This window comes from Bombina bombina, chromosome 5, assembly GCF_027579735.1.
Source record: "Bombina bombina isolate aBomBom1 chromosome 5, aBomBom1.pri, whole genome shotgun sequence".
NCBI lineage: Eukaryota > Metazoa > Chordata > Amphibia > Anura > Bombinatoridae > Bombina > Bombina bombina.
The window spans coordinates 586,382,340-586,398,956 of NC_069503.1; the positions used below are offsets into that span (position 1 = coordinate 586,382,340).

Consider the following 16,617-nt stretch of genomic DNA (forward strand, 5'->3'; position numbering starts at 1 on the left):
GTTTCTGCTCTCTTTGCTTTCCAGTCCCTTTTACTGGGTGTCCAAGACTAACCTCATTAACAGTGCTAAACTGGGAGCTTCTATTTAAGTTTTTAAAAGGTTTTATACTGGAGGTTTACATCAGTATCTGCACATATTCTTTATAGTAGTGTATTACATGCAGTTATATGAAAGTTGGTGTATACTGTCCCTTTACGCTCTATGAGCTTCAGCATCCTTGTTCTGTGAGTTTTTGTGGTCTACTGCTTTACGGCTGAGCTCTTGATGCTAATAGAACTTACAGCTGACCAAGTCTCATCTAGTAGGGCAGAAGTTTCTCAAACTGACTTGTTCAGTATGACCCATCGTACTGCCAATGTGCGGCTATGGAGATTTTATGGCTACATGCTGGACTTTATACACTTATTAGCAATGGGTGTGGCTGAAACAACTGAACTCAATTATAACAAGTATCTACATACCTAAAATACACACCCACATATACATTTATTTTTTAATGATATATTACACACGCACACAAATACCCAATTCCAAAATCCTCGCAATTAATGTGTATATATATATATATATATATATATATATATATATATATATATATATATATATATATATATATATATATATAGTCTATAGTCTATTTAAAACTATTGCCTTTATGTAGTACAGTATTGTATTAGCTATACAGAACTATGGAAAGTTATATAAAAACTACTTTTAGGTTGCGGTATAAAGTTATGACATGTAAATATTGTCTAAATTATATAAAACAATATTGTTACACTTAGTCCCATTCCTTCTCCAAGCAGTCCCATTTTACAGATGCAAAAATATAAATGTAATTTAAAGTGTATGTATATATATATATATATATACATATATACACACACACACATATACATACATACATATATATATATATATACACACACACACACACATATCTTTATTTCATTTAACAGCAGCATCAGCGTTGTTTCAATTTGATGACGTTTCCACCTTAGTCAATAGCTGTGCTATTGAAACTGAGCTGTGGGTGGCCCAAGGCGCTTAGACTGGTACTGAGGTAAAAAAAATAAATTTAACTGATGAAAATGGTCGACTATTTTAAGTGATGCTAATTCTAGTGTTTCATAAATAGTAGGATTTATCATCACTTTAATCCATACCCATATAAATAAATAAAAACGATAACAAAATGTAAGATCAGTCACAGCTTTATTAATAGAACAGATAATCAGAAACACTTTATTAGCATTTTATTAAATAGCCAGGTTTATAGTTCAAACAGGAACGCCAAGGACAATCCCTTCCCATGGGTACACGAGTTGTGAGAGCAGCTTTTACGCAAAACACAAGTACTCCAGCTGTTAAAAACACCTGCAAAAAAAAAAAAAGTGAGAATATAGAACAAAATGTAACGTTATTCCTACAAACCCTAGAGCAGTGATTTGCAACCTTTTTTTGCCGTGGCACACTTTTACATTAAAAAATCCTGTGGCACACCACCATCATCCCAAAATTTTACAAAATCACACATTGTAATGTAATACTACATACATACACTGTACTGTGCCGTCATGCCTCCTACAAACTATACATGACAGACATTCACAAACACCCCCGCACTGTTGTCAGTCTGCCATGGCACACCTGAGGATCTCTCATGGCACACTGGTTGAAAAACACTGCCCTAGAGAATAACATACAGTAGACAGTGTACACTTTTCTCCTCAACTGCATCCATTTAAATATGTTGTATTCAGGGAACACCTAAAACTGGTATCAACTCATTCAGCAATATGCATTTTTTCTGTTGAACCCCTTAAAGGGACACTGTACCCAATTTTTTTCTTTTGTAATTCAGATAGAGCATGCAATTTTTCTTCGTTCTCTTGCTATCATTATTTGAAAAAGAAGGCATCTAAGCTTTTTTTTTTGGTTTCAGTACTCTGGACAGTCCTTTATTGGTGGATGAATGTATCCACCAATCAGCAAGGACAACCCAGGTTGTTCACCAAAAATGGGCCGGCATCTAAACTTCCATTCTTGCATTTCAAATAATGATACCAAGAGAATGAAGAAAATTTGATAATAGGAGTAAATTAGAAAGTTGCTTAAAATTCCATGCTCTATCTGAATCACAAAAGAATTTTTTTGGGTACAGTGTCCCTTTAACAAACAGTGCCGTACAGGCGCAGTAGTTTAGCGCTAAAGGATGCTGCTGTCCTGGGCGCTTTCTGCGGCAATCTAGCTGACAGCGGCGAGATTGCTCTATTCTGCGTGTCCCACTAGAGATAAGAGAGCCGTGTGTGAATCCTACACTGCACAAAAAATAAAAATCTTACAAGCTATATGATTTACCCCTACACTGTTAGGAATTTCAGACGTCTGCAATTAACGCCTCCTAATCACCAAAAGGCAATGTCAAAGACCTGTAGGTCTGCTATTCCTAAACAGCCATTTGTGTTATTACTGCATACGCAATCTGAAAATAATTTCAGTGAGAAACCCAAAGTTTGAGAAAAGGTTTTTTTTTTTATATGATCACATTATATATAGTTTTGATAGGTAAATAAAAAACACACAAGGCTCTTTTTCTGTTTAAATAGAGCAAAAATGCTCTGGCCTTTTCAGTAAGTTTGACTGAAATTCCTGGTCCTTAAAAAGGGTCAACTAACTCATTCACACAATTTTCAATTGAATCGCATACAAATAACTGCTGACAAGTCAACTTGATATGCAGCATCCAGTTTGTGTAAAGATTATTTTCATATGCCAAGGAAGGGGGTGGGGAGAGTGTCTGCTTTCACTGAGTGTCCCAGTCAACCTAATCAAAAGCGCTAAACTAAAAGCCTCTAAGTTATTAAACTGTTTTATACTGGATTTTAGATCGGCATCTGTGCATATTCTTTATAGTAGTGTCTATTACATGCAGTTATATGAAAATGGGGATAATACTGTCCCTTTAAGGATGGCTATTTAGAGTGTAATTTATTTGGGATTTAGCTGCCGATTGGTGGCTGCACATAAAGATCTTTGTTATTGGCTTACTGTGTTTAGCTAGCTGGTTACCAGTTTTGCATTGCTGCTCATTCAATAAAGGATACCAAGAGAATGAATAACAAAATGTATAAGTAAATTGGAAAATTATTTAGAGATTTATGTTCTAATAAAAAAAGGAGGTTTCTTTAAGCCACTTTTAGAGTCATCTGTACCAAGTTCATACTTTATGGTTATCTTGTGGGATTTAAAAAAAATAAATCATAGCAAACGTTCTTTAAACGGAGAACTGAAATAAAGGGACATCTATGGCGCATGATCCCTTGCTAAGTCCTGGGACAAGCATTCTGATGCTTACATTTGGTCTATAATGGGATGAGGCTACCAAAGACACAGAGGTAACAGTCATTTTTTACAGAGATACTATTTTATTGTCAGCCTTTTACAGATTTAATAAATAATATATATTTAAATATATTTAATATAGAATTAAAAAGGGACACTCAAGTCAAAATAAAACTAATGATTCAGAAATAAAATGCAGTTTTAAGACCTCAAATGTTGCAGTCTTTTTATATTCACACTTTCTGGGGAACAAGCCCCTATTGAGCATGTGCACAAGCTCACAGGGTATACGTATAATTTCTCTTAAGAGCATGTCCGTAGGCTCAATGTGCCCATGTCTTAAGCACTGCATGGCACAAGGGTTTGCAACAATGCTCAAGACATACGCTCGAGCCTACCTCATTATGCGCTTATGAAAAAGAAGAAGTTTAAGCAAAAAAAGAAGGAGTGAGATAGATTTTTAACAGAAGTAAAATTAAAAAAAGTTGTACACAAATATTGTGCCAGACTGAAGCAAAGAGTAGTGATCATTACAGCATCCCAGAACCACTTCTCACCTATATAGGGAATACATTTTTTGGAAAGGAAAATAGGGTAGGAAATTAACTGAACAAGGTACAGTTTATAAAGATGGTGCGTGAGTTCTAGATGTGTTACAAGCGACAGGTAAATAATAAAATAATCACATTTTATCTATACTAATTAACCTATCAGATGGTGACAAAAGCAAAACAAGTTGAGTTTCTTAAAAATGCCCAATGCTTCAGTTATCTTTTGTGATTTGGAAATACAATGTTAAACAACTTTTCTTATTACTTCTATTATCAAATTGGCCTCATCTTGTTATCCTTTGCTGAAAGAACAGCATTGCACTACTGGCAGCACACATCTAGTTAGCCAATCATAAGAGACAAATGTGTACAGACACCAATAAGCAGCTAGCTCCCACTAGTATGGGATATGCGCAGATTCTTTTTATGACAAGAAATACTAAGAGAAAACTGAAGTGAATTTAGAAGGAAGATATAGATATTCCTTCAACATAGGCCATGTGAATGTTTCAAAACAAACCCCCACTGCTGTGTTCAGTCTGGTAACCATTTTCCTAAACCAAGTAATGAGAACATAAAATTGATATGAAACCCAAAAAGTTCTGGGTAGCGCTTGCCGATTGGTGACTAAATGTAGCTAATAAATCAGCAAGCGCTACCCAGGGTGCTGAACCAAGAATGGGCCGCCTCCCAAGCTTACATTCCTGCTTTTTCAAATAAAGATGTCAAGAGAAGAACATTTGATAATATAGGAGTAAATTAGAAAGTTGTATCATGAAAAAACATTTGGGTTTCATATCCCTTTAAGATGCAGGGAAACAAAAAAGCAAGCATTGAAAGTTGTAAATGCTACAACTTCACAACCATTCATGCTTACCTGGGCTGATGTAACGGAGAAATGTTTCATGTAGACATTTTGTCCAGTGCTTGAAGATCTGTATATAAAACAAAATCTATATACAGAAAACAAAAATTAGTTTAAGAAACTAGACGACCTGGTGCTCTAAATGCACCCAGTGTACAAAGTACAGAGTTAAAGTCGCCTTTCCCATATTTAAGCCAAATATTTTATACATAACATAATATATAAAATAAATTATACATAATATATAAAATAATAAATTATTCATAACAATCATACATAATATATAAAATAATAAATTATACATAACAATTATACATAATTATAAAAATATTGTACAATAGATAACCAAACACACTGAAATCTGATTACCTTCCCATGATCACAGACAGTGAGAGCAGCCGCACTCTACTCTCACTATCCATGAACACTTCAGCAGACACAGAATTCAATGTGTTCAGTTACCATACTACAAAATATAACTATACAGAATTAGAATAATAATAAATAATAATAATAAACATACATTTTAAACATAATAAATAACATACAAATTATACAGAACATGCATATACATAATATATTATACAGACCATACTAAATAAACATATTATACATAATTATATTGTACAAAAGATAACCAAACAAACTGAAATCTGATTAGCTTCCCATGATCACAGACAGTGAGAGCAGCCGCACTCTACACTCACTATCCATGAACACTTCAGCAGACACAGAATTCAAAGTGTTCAGTTACCATACTACAAAATATAACTTTATACAGAATAATAATAATAAAAAATAATAATAATAATATAGAACATACATTTTAAACAAATAACATACAAATTATACAGAATAAAATATATTATACAGAACATACTAAACATAGACATAAAATATATTAAACATAATATATTAAACATAATTATACATAATTATTCATATTATACATAATTATATTGTACAAAAGATAACCACACAAACTGAAATCTGATTAGCTTCCCATGATCACAGACAGTGAGAGCAGCCGCACTCTACTCTCACTATCCATGAACACTTCAGCAGACACAGAATTCAATGTGTTCAGTTACCATACTACAAATTAACTTTATACAGAATAATAATAAATAATAATAACATACAAAATAATTATGCAGAACATACATATTATACATAATATACATATACATAAAATATATTATACAGAACATACTAAATATACATATTATACATAATAAATAATAAAAATAAATTATACATATTATACATATTATACATGATTATATTGTACAATAGATAGCCAAACAAACTGAAATCTGATTACCTTCCCATGATCACAGACAGTGAGAACAGCCGCACTCTACTCTCACTATCCATGAACACTTCAGCAGACACAGAATTCAATGTGTTCAGTTACCATACTACAAATTAACTTTATACAGAATAATAATAATAATAATAATAGTATTATTACTACTACTACTATTATTATTATTAATAATAATAATAAACATACATATCATAACAACGTGGCGTTCTGAACACGTCTGAGGACTGACGAATCTGGTTGAATCCTTGTCATACTTGAATGGTGTCCCAGCGAAATCTCATCTTGTGCAGCAGAATGACGTAGCAGATCTTGAGCAGCAGATGTGACCTTTTCATGCAGCAAACAGCAGCTTGACCGGATAACCTTAAACAAAATGTTAATGGGAGATGCACAGGAGACAGATATACATTCACAATAGACAAAGAAAAAAAAATGCCAAAAGGCAATTGGAGGTACAGAATGGAATCTGCCTAGCTTTCCATGATCACAGGAGGTGAGAGCAGTCGGCCGCACTGTCCCCACTGCCTGTGAACACAGTTGTCAAACACAGAATACAATGTATACCTCCTGCCTTTGTTGTGGCAAATGACCAAACATCAAATGATAAAACCTTAACAGCAGCATTAGGTTTCTGCTTTATAATTTATAAAGAAGTTTGTTACAAAATTGAATCTAATATATGGGAAAGGCAACAGTAGCCCCAGTCTCTGTCCTTACCAACTTGCAGCCTGGATGTGAGGTTTTTGCAAACATTCTACACCTGATCTCATTTGCCAGTAGTGTAGTGATTGGGCAGAAGCATTTCTTCAGCAGACGCAGTTGGAGGTGAAGACCTCTCTTTATACATTATGGCCCCTCGCTTCACATTGCAAGATCTGTTGAGAGGAAACAAAGTTTCAGGTTTTTTAAGCTATCCCTAAAAGGCAAATACAGAGAAGGGGGGTGTAGTGAAGTGTGCTTCTCGCATTGCATGATAAACAAAAATATGATCACTCATGTACAGATTATAAGAACAACACTTTCTCCACCCCCATCTGTCTACAAGATCATGGAAAAAGTATTTTCTATCTTTCACATCTGTTACCCAACGGTATGTATATATGTTAACATAACAAGAGTGACAGACACAGAAAAAAAAAAACACATAAGAAAATACAGTAATATTTAAACTTGAACATGGTTTTAAAATGTAACTCTAGGACTCTTTACCACTGGCTGTTATGATCCCATGTGCAAGCAAGTACATTGAACATTTACATTAATAAATAACTGCCTATGCTCGTCAACCTAACTTAAAATGCTAAAACATTTTTTGTTTAATCGTAAAAAAACCAAAAAAAAAAAAACCCTATATTGCCCCAGAACATACTATTTAATGCCCCTTTAAGAAACAAGATAGATATACAATATGACTATCAAATTCTTCCCCTATTCCTTTAAAGGGGCACTGAACCCAAATTCGTTCTAGATAGAGCATGCAATTTTCTAATTTACTCCTAGTATCAATTTGTTCTCTTGCAATCTTTATTTGAAAAAGGCATCTATGTTATTTTTTTTTTTTGGTTAAGACCTCTGGACAGCTCTTTTTTATTGGTGGAAAAATTGATCCACCAATCAGCAAGGACAACCCAGGTTGTTCACCAAAAATGGGCCGGCATCTAAGGATCCCTTTAAGGATAAAAGTCTATCAAAAATAAAAAGTACAGTCATACCACAAAAAGACACTACAAGGACAAGTGGACAACATTACAGGGTCATTGTAGTGGTAAAATTACATTAATTTGTTAGAATATGTCATTTTAAGGCTAGTGATCCTGCACCACTGTATGGGTTTAACACACAGTAAAAGTACTGCTTGGGACCCTCAGAGCAGTGCCGGTCCCAATCAGCAGCGCTTTCTGCTTGGGACTAGCAGTGCTCAATGGGTCTTGAGCAGGACATTGTTGGTGATACAAATGACATGCTCTAATGCTATGTGTTTAGTCCCAAGTATATACAATCAGTAGCACAACTCAGATGTATAACTAGCGCCACCAATTGGGACAATCACTGCTTTGCAAGCCAAAGAAGTACTTCTACTCTGTGTTTACCCCTTTGCGGGTTAAAACAAACAATAATGCAGGGTTGCTAGTCTTAAAATTTGACAATAAATTAGAGCATGTAATGGTTTGACTACTATCACCATTTAATTATACTATTATATGTCTGCAACAAAAATTATCTACTGTTATACCGGAAACAGCTCGAATACTATGAATTTTATGTATTTTACAACAATTTAACTCTTACCTGTTGTAACAAAGGAGACACAAACATTTCTTTTGACAATGAACTAGACACTAAGTGTTGGCTGTATGTCAACTGGTGCTGTAGATCTGATAACTTTAGCATCACCTGCAGATACGGGGGAAAAAAAATACATACTACTTAACGTAAGAAACAGGACATTGTGGTACGTTAACCTTGGCTATAGTTAATACTCAATTAGAAAATGCAGAGATAAAACACTTTGAAGAATGAACAAAGTCTTAAGGTCTATATTCTGGGCTGTACGGCATATCTATTTAGTGGGTTTAAGTTGTTAGTTATATGACCAAATGCTTCAAAACTACGGCCTAACAGTCACTCCATATCATAATTTCATAAATGCAACAAATATAAAATAAAGAGCATAAGAAGAGTAAGAAATCAAGAAGTCTGTGGAATGGTATAAAAGGATCAGGAATTGGGTTAGTAAAGACTTGGTGATTATAGGCAGTGACAGAGCAATAATAAATGCAACAGAATAGTTTACCGTGAATGTTCTGGGTTCGGCTTGCATGGGACATATGATGGGGAGCATGACCTAAGGCTGAGGAGACAAACTTGTAATGTACCACAGTATATAACTAGCCTAGGGTAGCTTCAGCAGGGGCCCTCTGCTTCCACTTCCCAAAGACACCGCTGCTATGAAGACCGTTTACTGTACCTACTGCTAATGAACATATATGTAGAAGAGAGATCTTTGCCAAAAAGAGGAGTTACTTGGATATAGCATGTGTGAAGCAGACATGTAGGAAAACAAGACAAGGGTCCTTAGAGTACTATGAAAAGGAGCGATACACCATTTTTAAAGTGGTCATATAAAGGTTAATGGAAATAATGTATAATTGTCATTAAAACATTGATATATTTAGGGATTATTATATCTTAACTGCATGTCCAAAGGCTTCAGAGACCATTTACAATCCACCATAGCTTTACAGCTGTACTCATGGGCACTGGGAGCAGGTGCGGACTGCTCCAAGTGTCCACAAAGCACAGCTGCCACCATGACAGAGAGCTCAAAGCAACGTCTGCCAATGACCATGATGGGCTTAAAAAGTACTTTAATAGGAGAAAATGCATTAGGCTATTTTTATTAAATATAGACTATAAAGTCACAAACTTTACTTTGAAAAATAGGAAAATGAAAATGCTATATTATAGGTAATAAAATTTTATTTTAAAATATCATGCTCATAGGCGTCAAGAGACAATTTACAATCCACCATAGCTTTACAGCTGTATCCATGGGCACAGGGAGCAGGCGCGCACTGCTCCACATGTCCAAAAAAACAGCTGCCACCATGTGCAGAGAGCTCACTGTAACATCTGCCAGTGATCATGTTGGGTCTAACAGGATAGAAGTAAATTATGCTGTTAAGCAGCCATTGAACATAGGGAGAAATGAAATGCCATGCTAGAGGCAGTAATTTATTTTAGACTATACATGCCCAAAGGCTTCAGAAACAGTTTACGCCCCACCATAGCCTTACAGCTGTAGTCACGGGCACCAGGAGCAGGTGCGGACTGCTCTTAGTGTCCGCAAACTACAGCTGCCACCATGTGCAGAGAGCTCACTGTAACGTCTGTCAGTGACCATGTTGGGACTATCAGGAGGGAAGAAAGTAAAATTATGCTGTTAAGCAGCCATTGAAAATAGGGGGATGGGGGATAAAATGCCATGCTAGAGGCAGTAATTTATTTTAGACTATACATGCCCAAAGGCTTCAGAAACAGTTTACGCCCCACCATAGCCTTACAGCTGTAGTCACGGGCACCAAGAGCAGGTGCAGACTGCTCTTAGTGTCTGTAAACTACAGCTGCCACCATGTGCAGAGAGCTCACTGTAACGTCTGCCAGTGACCATGTTGGACTTTACGGGAGAGAAGTAAATTATGCTGTTAAGCAGTCTTTGAAAATAGGGGGAAATAAAATATAATCCTAGGGGTAGAAATTAATTATTTTAGACTAGTCACATGTCCAGAGGCTTCAGAAACAGTTTACACCCCACCATAGCCTTACAGCTGTAGTCACGGGCACCAGGAGCAGCCGCGGACTGCTCTTAGTGTCCGCAAACTACAGCTGCCACCATGTGCAGAGAGCTCACTATAACATCTGCCAGTGACCATGTGACACCTACATATTAATAACCTGTACTTACCTGCAAACTGGTCTCACAGCCTTGTGGAAGAAAATTAAGCTATCATATGGTTGAAGTTTCCATAAAGCCATTCTGCCACGCCAACACCGGTTTCTAACCGCTGGAGCCATTTTTTAATTGGACAGATATTCCAAATAAGCCAGCTAGAAGAGACAAAACAGACAATACATTTACGTTATAGATTCCAATTAGAGAAGAAACCTAGCAAAGGTAGTCTGGTTATGGCAACAGTATAAAAAGGGATTGATTATAATAATTTGAGAAACCATTATTTAGCCTGTGAGAGATATAAATACATATATTAAAAATTCAAAAGCACATCATTGCAAACACACTCAACATACTTAAAAGGGACAGTTTACTCAAAAATGTTTTTCCCTTTAATTTGTTCAAAATGATCTATTTTACCTGCTGGAGTGCATTGCATTGTTTACAAGTAGCTAGTTTAGACCTTATTTTGGCATTTGAAATAGCTGATTTAGCCTGTGGTATCCCAACCTATACTGAACAGTCATTTTGGGAACAAAAACCATTTAAAAAATTAAAAACTTGTCATTTACATTTTTATAATTAACATCCATTATTACTTTTTTTGCATTTTTAAGTTATTTACCTTTTAAATGTATAAGCTTTCCAGTGCCCTCTGAAATCAACTTCCAAAGGCCAATAAGCAGGGCAGTCATACCACCTCTGTGTACACCTGCTTATGTGCACAGACTGCCTGGCTTATTCATCCGCGCTCAGAAACTGAGCAGTGTTTGAGAATGCTGGTGCACCGGCAACCAATCAGCCTTCTCTGCAAGCTGACATCTCCAAGGCAACTAAAAAGCGTCCTCTGTCTGCAGATCTGCATGCAGTGGGTGTTCATTTTCTACTATGAGACCAGCAGAACTAGAACAGCTATGTTTTAAAGGGAGAGTAAAAGTTCAGAATAATGTTATATAATTATGCACACAGTACAGAATTATATAACATTATTTAAGCGGTAACTTGAAAAATGTAAAAAGTATTTTCAGAATTTTCATTGAATGTTTGACTCCGCTCCAGGATCTATTGACCAGGTCTTGAATATCCAAAGCGCTTAACGGCTTGCTGGTTAATCCCAGCACGCCTGGTCTTGCTACTGGAATAAATATAGCTCACTCCCGTTACTAGACCAGAGCGGGAGAAAGCTACATTTATTCCAATAGCGCGACCAGGTGTGCTGTGACTAACCAGCAAGCCCGTGAAGCTCTTTGGATATTCAAGACCCGCTCAGTAGATCCTGGAGCGAAGTCCAACGTTCAATGAAAATTCTGAAAATACTTTTACATTTTTCAAGTTACCGCTTAAATAAGGTTATATAATTCTGAACCTTTACTGTCCCTTTAAATGAAGAAAGGTAACTACTTTTTTTATTTACCAAGTCCCTTACAGTGAGTGTCCCAGACTACCTCATCAACAGTGCTAAAGTGGGAGCTTCCAAGTACGTTTGTAAAATGTTTTATACTGGATTTTTAAATCAGAATCTGTGCATATTATTCTTTATAGTAGTGTCTATTACATGCAGTTAAATGAAAATTGGTGTATACTGTCCCTTTAATGATTTCATATACTTGATCAAAATAAAAGCCATTAACTTGTAATGTGTTAGTAAAATATATTTTACATCATAATCCCTTTATTATCCATTCCCCAGTTTTGCATAACCAACGCTGTTATAGAAATATACTTTTTTACCTCCGATTAACTTGTATTGATGCTTATGAAGACTGCCTCCTTATCTCAGATCTTTTGACAGACTTGCATGTCAGGCAATAAATGTGCTTACTGTACGATTGCACGCTTGTTTTTTCCCCCTTTAAGTCTGTGTGTGTTGTGTGTGTGCCTGTCCCTTTAAGACCAAGTGTTCCTTGTGTACCTGTACCATAACTTCATGCATGTGGTGTGCTGTCCCCTTAAAGGTACATGAAACTCTCTCTCATGATTTAGAAAGAACATGCAATTTTAAACAATTTTCCAATTTACTTCCATTATCTTATTTTCTTCATTCTCTTGATATCCTTTGTTCAAAAGCATATCTAAATAGGCTTAGTAGTTGCTGATTGGCTGACCCATGTGCATTGATATTTCTTCAACAAAATATATCTGAAGAATCAAGCAAATTGAATAATAGAAATAAATTGGAATGTTGTTTAAAATGGTATTCTCTATCATAACCATGTAAGAAATGGGTTCCATGTCCCTTTAAGTCTGTGTGCGTTGTGTATGCCTGCCCCTTTAAGACTTTGAGTGTGCAAGGTTCACATACTGTGATCAGTCCCTTTAAGACTGTGTGGCATGAGTTGTCTACTTAAAGGCTGTGTGTGCATGCCCCTTTAAGACTGTTCCCTTTTTCTTCTGGAGATATAACCAGTCCTGCATTATTGTTGCACACCACATAATTTTTAAAGTTAAACATTGCTGTAAATCCAAGAAAATAACCTAAATTTAATTAAATGTTAAATCTGCTAGGAAAAAAAATGAACTGTTTCATTTCTATTGGATACTTCTAGAGACATTTACAGACTGATCTCTTACTAATAATACTAATAATAATAATAAGCCTTAGTTTCAGTTAATAGCCTAATTATGTGATAACACAGGAACAAGCTACACAGCCCATTACTTCAGTACAAAGCAGTTTGTTTTTTTAACTACAGACCTTGTATCTCATTTACTTAGGAACTTTTTATCCACTGAAATAAAGAGCATGTTCTCTTATTTGTAATCTGAGCTATAGATCAAATCAATGCTACACAACTAAATGTTTATAAACAGCAAGAAATCTTTTGTAAAAGTTTAACAGCAAAATGCTTGCAGTATTAATGGGTAAAGCATACGTAGTGAAGATAGTGCATTTATATGATTCTGCATTGCAATGAAGCTAAACAGTTTACTAGGTCACATATAAAGCATAATAAGCAGACAATTTAAACACTGCACACGCATCTGCAGGCAAACACATGATATAAACATCACTGCTGAATATAAGATACAAATCACATATTTAACACAAGTCAAAGTAATGCAAATCTCACCTAAACACCACAAACATCTCACGATTTTTGGCGCAATTTCAGCCTTCCAGAAGCTTGTGTGTGTACAGGAAGTCAACAAGATTCAAATGCAACCTCATAGCTTTATGATCATGTGGCATACATCAACCAATCAGAATAAAGGGGATTTCGTTTTTTTTTTTGTTTTTTTTTTTAAACATGCTTTATTTGTATGCATTATGTAACACTACATGACGAATAGTGAATTTCTGACGAAACAGTTCATTTTTATGGGGGGGGGGGGGGGGGGGGGTTCTAGCAGATTTAACAACATTTAATTAAATATAGGTTATTTTCTTGTATTTACAGCAATATTTAATTTTAAATATTGTTATGGGGTGACCAACAATAATGGAGGACTAGTTATATCTCCAGAAGAAAAAGGGAACAGTCTTAAAGGGGCATGCACACACAGCCTTTAAATAGACAACTCATGTCACACACAGTCTTAAAGGGACAAATCACAGTATGTGAACCTTGCACACTCTCAAAATCTTAAAAGGGCAGGCACACACAACGCACACAGTCTTAAAGGGACATGAAACCCATTTTTTTCCCTACATGGTTCTGATAGAGAATACCATTTTAAACAACATTCTAATTTATTTCTATTATTTAATTTGCTTTATTCTTCAGATATCCTTTGTTGAAGAAATATCAATGCCCATGGGTCAGCCAATCAGCAGCTACTGAGCCTATTTAGATATGCTTTTGAACAATGGATACCAAGAGAATGAAGAAAATAAGATAATGGAAGTAAATTGGAAAATTGTTTAAAATTGCATGCTCTGTAAATCATGAAAGAAAAATTGTGAGTTTCATGTACCTTTAAGGGGACAGCACACCACATGCATGAAATTATGGTAATGGCACACAAGAAACACTTAGTCTTAAAGGGAAAGGCACACACATGCACAACACACACAGACTTAAAGGGAAAACAAACCACACGCATGCAATCGTAACGGTACAGGCACACAAGCACCCGAGGAACACTTAGTCTTAAAGAGACAGGCACAGACACACATAATGCACACAGCCTTTAAAGGGACAAGCAAACACACAATGCACACAGACTTATAGGGCAACAAACCAGATGCATGCAACCTTAATGGCACAGGCGCACAAGTACCCAAGGAACACTCAGTCTTAAAAGGATAGACGCAACACAATGCACACAGCCTTTAAAGGGACAGGCACACAGACTTAAAGGGGCAACACACAACACACATGCAATCTTAATGGTACAGGCAAACAACCAACCAACCAAGGAACACTCATTCTTAAAGGGGTAGGCATACACACATTTTGCACACAGCCTTTAAAGGGACAGGCACACACACAACACAGACTTAAAGGGGCAACACACCACACACATGCAATCTTAATGGTACAGGCGTACAACCACCCAAGAAACACTCGGTCTTAAAGGGGTAGGCATACACACAGCATTTAAAGGAACAGGCACAATGCACACAGACTTAAAGGGACAACAAACCACATGCATGCAATCTTAATGGTACAGGGCACAAGCACCCAAGGAACACTCAGTCATAAAGGGATAGGCACAGACAACACAATGCACACAGCCTTTAAAGTGACAGGCACACACACAACATACACAGACTTAAAGGGGCAACACACCACAGACATGCAATCTTAATGGTACAGGCAAACAACCATCTAAGGAACACTCAGTCTTAAAGGGGTAGGCATACACACATAATGCACACAGCCTTTAAAGGGACAAGCATACACAACGCACACAGACTTAAAGGGACAACAAACCACAAGCATGCAATCTTAATGGTACAGACGCACAAGCACCCAAGGAACACGCAATCTTAAAGGGATAGGCACAGACAACACAATGCACACAGCCTTTAAAGTGACAGGCACACACACAACATACACAGACTTAAAGGGGCAACACACCACAGACATGCAATCTTAATGGTACAGGCAAACAACCATCTAAGGAACACTCAGTCTTAAAGGGGTAGGCATACACACACAATGCACACAGCCTTTAAATTGTCAGGCACACACAACGCACAAAGACTTAAAGGGACACCACACCACACGTATGCAATCTTAATGGTACAGGCACATAACCACCCAAGGAACACTCAGCCTTAAAGGTGTATGCATACACACATAATGCATACAGCCTTTAAAGAGACAAGCCTAAACAACGCAAACAGACTTTAAAGGGACAACAAACCACATGCATGCAATCTTAATGGCACAGACGCACAAGCACCCAAGGAACACTCAGTCTTAAAGGGACAAGCACACACACAATGCACACAGCGTTTAAAGGGACAGGCGTACACACAATGTGCACAGCCTTTAAAGAGACAGGCACACACACACACAACACACACAGACTTAAAGGGGCAACACACCACACGCATGCAATCTTAATGGTATAGGCGCACAACCACCCAAGGAACACTCAGTCTTAAACGGGTAGGCATACACAAATAATGTACACAGTCTTTAAAGGGACAGGCACAACACACAGAGACTTAAAGGAACAACAAACCACATGCATGCAATCTTAATGGTAAAGGCGCACAAGCACCCAAAGAACACTCAGTCTATAGGGATAGGCGCACACACAATGCACACAGCCTTTAAAGAGACCCGCAGACACAACACACAGACTTAAAGGGGCAACACACCACAAGCATGCAATCTTAATAGTACAGGTGCACAACCACCAAAGGAACACTCGGTCTTAAAGGGGTAGGCATGCACACAACCTTTAAAAGGGACAGATCACCGTATGTGTGCACAGTACCTTGCACTCTCTCAAAGCAATGCACTCAGCCTTAAAGGGTCATACACGTACACTCATGCACACAACTCACTCAGCCTTTAAAAAGACAACTTATACCACAGGCACACAATCTTATTGGTAAAGGAGCACAAATACCCAAGGCACACAGTCTTAAAAGAACAGCTGATACCATACACAG

The 16,617-nt window shown here is 36.7% G+C and overlaps 1 long non-coding RNA gene across 2 annotated transcripts; it reads right to left on the reverse strand.

The window, feature by feature from the left end:
* Positions 1-1,198: 1,198 nt before the first annotated feature.
* LOC128660614 (uncharacterized) lies at positions 1,199-13,707 on the reverse strand. Of its 2 annotated transcripts, XR_008402562.1 has the most exons (7): positions 13,616-13,707; positions 10,557-10,699; positions 8,886-8,942; positions 8,381-8,485; positions 6,809-6,966; positions 4,774-4,849; positions 1,199-1,377 (listed from the first exon to the last, which is right to left on the reverse strand). It is a non-coding gene; the product is annotated as an uncharacterized LOC128660614 (long non-coding RNA). The 2 variants fall into 2 exon arrangements; XR_008402561.1 differs by lacking the exon at positions 8,886-8,942.
* Positions 13,708-16,617: the final 2,910 nt, after the last annotated feature.